We start from the raw sequence: 4,702 nt of genomic DNA on the forward strand, positions 1-4,702 counted from the left end.
GGATACCATGAGTTCTCCCGGTAACATCCACACACACCCTCTGACCTTGACCCCTTCCTCCCAGTAGCAAAACTCTTACCTTAAAATATACCCACTCGGCTGGGCGTGGTGGCTCTCACCAGCACTTTGGGGGGCCGAGGCAGGTGGATCACAAGGTCAAGAGATCGAGACCATCCTGGCCAACATGGTGAAACCCCACCTCTACTAAAAATACAAAAATTAGCTGGGTATGGTGGTACATGCCTGTAGTCCCTGCTATTTGGGAGGCTGAGGCAGGAGAATTGATTGAACCCAGGAGGCAGAGGTTGCAGTGAGCTGATGTCGCACCACTGCACTCCAGCCTGGCACCTGGCGATGGAGTGAGACTGTCTTAAAAAGAAAAAAGAGGCTGGGCGCAGTGGCTCAAGCCTGTAATCCCAGTACTTTGGGAGGCCGAGGCGGGTGGATCACAAGGTCAAGAGATCGAGACCATCCTGGTCAGCATGGTGAAACCCTGTCTCTACTAAAAATACAAAACATTAGCTGGGCATGGTGGCGCGTGCCTGTAATCCCAGCTGCTCAGGAGGTTGAGGCAGGAGAATTGCCTGAACCCAGGAGGCAGAGGTTGTGGTGAGCCGAGATCGCGCCATTGCACTCCAGCCTGGGTAACAAGAGTGAAACTCCGTCTCAAAAAAAAAAAAAAAAAAGAAAAAGAAAGAAAAAAAAAAAAAAATATATATATATATATGTATATATAACCACCTCCCCACCACAGGAGCATAGATTCTGTCCAGAAATCTTCTCCCAATACAGTAAAGTAGATACTTCCCTGAAATATTGCCCTAGCAACATAGATCCTGCCCTGAAATTCCTCCTGCACAGTGGCATAGATCCTGTCTTGAAATAATCCACCCCAGCAGAGATCCTGCTGGGAAATACTCTCCTTCTCTCCCAGTTGGAGAGTGTGCCTTCCTCCCAGATCCAGTTCAACACCCAGGAAGCCTTCCAAGATCCCTGCATTCACACCAACTCAGGATGCCCACTCCTTTTTGTGCCCCTTGGCCCTGACTTCCTGGTTGGAAAAATAGCCTTCTGAATTTGTCCTCCTTGTTAGTCTCTATCCATTTCTTGAGATAAAAGGCAGGAATCTCATGCTGTAGTATCTTCTTATCTTCCAAATAAAATGAGAGTGATGGATCCCATACTGAGGATCTACTGTGTTCTGAATCCTCACGGACAACCCTGTGAAGAGTCTTCTCCCCAGACTCAGAAAGGGCCAGGGATTTGCTCAAGGTCTTCTCTCCTGTCCTCTATGCTCCATGGCCTCTTGGGGGGCATTTAGTCCATGAAATATCAACTACCTAAGGCCAGAGAGAAATCTGCGTGATTTTGTAACTTTTAGAACGAAAAAACCCTCAGCTTTGAACTGAGGTCTACAGACAGTGGCTCCCAGGGAAGAATGAAAAAGGCAGAGACACAAAGGAGGGGTGCGCTCTGACTGCAGTAAGGGGCTCCCAGCACTTCTGCCAAGATGAACCTGAGACACGATCCTAGATAGGCTTTTGCATGGGGCTAGACATTGGCTTCCAAGGGAGCCTGTGGATACAGTAAGCTCCTTTATGGGGAGCAGGTATTGCTGGGTCACTATGGCTGGGCACTTCCTGCTATAGGAGGGCAGATGTATGACCCCATAAAGACATGTCCCAGGGTGAGAGTCCTCACCCTCCCCAGACCTCCATAATGAAAATTCCCAAAGAGTCATACTTTCATCACAACTCAGCATCAACTTCCAAGGGACTGTTTTTGGAGTTTCTATTTTAAGGGTTTCATGTATATGTGAAAGTGCTTCAAAATGTAGAAAGAGCTGATAAGGATGAAACTTGTGAACAAAAGTACATTCTTTGTGTTAACTGCTCAGTGGTTTGACAGGGAACTTCTGCTATAGGGAGTCACAATTTATTTCACTACAAAGATTAAAACTTGTTTTCATTCACTCAGTTAATAGACCTAATCTATTGTGCTTGAGATTCACTGAGAAAATACACGAGTCTCTTAATGTTTTACTGTAAAAATGGGCAAACTATTGCTGTGAAAGTTAGATTGTTTCTTTTGTGGATAAAATTGATTGTAGATCCTCAAATGTGCTAAATTTAGATGGCACTTTAAGCTAGAGATATTAAGTCAGTAAGTATTTCAGTGCACCGTCATCCTCTATTTCATTATATTTTCCTCTAATTCATGTTGGAGTTTATTTTGTTTTCTTTTAGGGAATGACTTTTACAGTTTTTATACCAGTCAGTTCAGTTATTTTTCAGAAGGACAGAGGATTTGCATATGTGATAAGATTCACTTCTTTCTTGATTATATAAGACTATTGGGCCATCCCAATATTGGTCTACTTTGGGATGAAAGAGAGAGTTTAGTTTGTTGGGTGGGGTTGTGTGTAGAGCAGGAACGAGTCCTTGGAACCAGATGGTTTAATGTGCCAAGGATGTAGGATCAGGAACATGGAACCTGCCTGGTCCGATGTTGAGCAAGCTCCTTAGCACCTCCAAGAGTCTACTGGAGCAGTCTTGGCCAGTGCATGGGCAGTCAAATCAGGGTGAGACATGAGGCTTGCTTTCTTCATGTCTGAGAAACTGATCCATTAGGTTTCTTTTTCACTTGTTCTAAACGAATATCTTGGTTTCCAGCATAGATGATGGCAGGGCTTGAATAACCACCACAGCTGCAAGACAGGTGATGGTCACACTTCCCAGCAAAAGTTAGAGTAGATGAGTCACTGTGAGCATCCAGGGCACTGGGAACTTCATGTATTTTCTCAGAGGATGAGAGATGGTAACTGGCCCAAGGGCAGCTAAAGATTTCCATGAGAGGGCAGTAGTTACCCCAGGCCTCAGCCCATGTTGATGGCTATCCAAGAGTGACCATCTTATTTAATCTCACTGTACATTATATTTTGGGTCCAGTGGCCCCACTTTATTATAAGTGGAAGAGTCACGTGGATGCCCCTCTTCACCTCCATATTATTTTCTCTGTGTCTCCTACCGTCAGGACTGATGTGGGTTCTCTCAGTCCTGGTCCATGGGAACTTGGGCTCTCTTTCTTCACTACAACATTCCAGATGGTGGGTATGAGAAATAAACAGCCCAACTTCACATAGCCTGACTCAGGGGTTGGGATGAGGTCAAAGGTTCTCTCTTTTGATGGAGAGGGCCATTTAACTGGTTAAGAGGATGAAGACAGCTTTTTAAATTCTGGCCACTCCCCTTGAAAGAGAGGGATTCATAAAACTGCAAATGGTTAAGAAGATGCAAAATGAAGATGTGTCCTTTCAAACAGACAGACAGTGAGGGCAAGTATAGATCTTGAAGTAGGGAGAGAGAGGATGCTAGGCTGGTGTGATGAGAGAGCTGGCTGCCTGAGAGAAGGAAATCGTGACCTCCATAGCCAGAGAGCACTAACGCTGTTTCTACTTTTTTCTTTTTGGAACACTGATGTAGCTGCCTGATATGGTTTAGCTATGTGTCCCCACCCAAATCTCATGGTGAGTTGTAATCCTCAGTGTTGGGGGAGGACCTGGTAGGAGGTGATTGGATGATGGGGGCAGACTTCCCCTTTGCTGTTCTCATGATAGTGAGTTCTGGTGAGATCTGGTTGTTTGAAAAGTATGCAGCTCTTTCCTCTCCTCCTCCTCCTCCTTCCTCTTCTCTCTCTCTCTCTCTCTCTCTCCCTCTCTCTCTCTCTCTCTCTCTGCCATGTGAAGATGTGCTTGCTTCCACTTCACCGTTCTGCCGTGAGTGTAAGTTTCCCAAGGCCTCCCCGGCCATGCCTCCTGTACAGCCTGTGGAACTGTGAGGCAATGAAGCCTCTTTTCTTTATAAATTACCCAATCTCAGGTAGTTCTTTATAGCAGTGTGAGAATGGACTAATATAGTGCTCTTAATAGAAAAAGCAATATACACGTAGTTATAAAAAAGTTCAAGCAGAATAAGATAGTGCACTGTAACTTTTAAGTCCTTGTGATAGTCAGTTTTATGTATCAATTGGCTAAGCTATGGTAGCCATTAATTCTAAACACTGATTTAGGTGTTGCTGTGAAGGTAATTTGTAGTTGTAATTAATGTCTACTATCAGGTGGTTTAAACTACAGTAGGTCACCCTAGATAATCTGGGTAGGCTTGATCCAATTGGTTGAAATGCCTTAGAAACAGCTGAGAAAAAAGAAATCCGGCCTATGGACTGCAGCATCAGCTCCTGTCTGAGAGTTTTCAGCCTACCCCTCATGATCACCCTCCCTATGGATTTCAGACTTGCCTAGTGAGTCCCCCTCAATCATCTAAGCAAATTTCTTGTAACAAATCTCTGTCTCTCCTACTGGCTCTGTTTCTGTGGTGGAACCCTGAATAATAAAGTATCCCTTCTGCTCCAGTCTTCCTGTCAGCGCAGAAGCAACCACTCTTTTATTTATTTATTTATTTATTTTTGAGCGGGAGTTGTGGTTTCAATGCTGAGCATTTTTTCATGTGCATGCTGGCCATTTGTACCTTCCTTGGAGAAATATTTATTTAAATCCTATGTTCATTTTTAAATTGGTTTATTATTAAAAATCAATAAAATTTTTAAGAGTTCATTATTCCGGGGCCGGGTGCAGTGGCTCAAGCCTGTAATCCCAGCACTTTTGGAGGCCAAGGCAGGTGGATCACAAGGTCAAGAGATCGAG

Source organism: Saimiri boliviensis, chromosome 10 (genome assembly GCF_048565385.1).
Source record: "Saimiri boliviensis isolate mSaiBol1 chromosome 10, mSaiBol1.pri, whole genome shotgun sequence".
In the NCBI taxonomy this organism is placed as follows: domain Eukaryota; kingdom Metazoa; phylum Chordata; class Mammalia; order Primates; family Cebidae; genus Saimiri; species Saimiri boliviensis.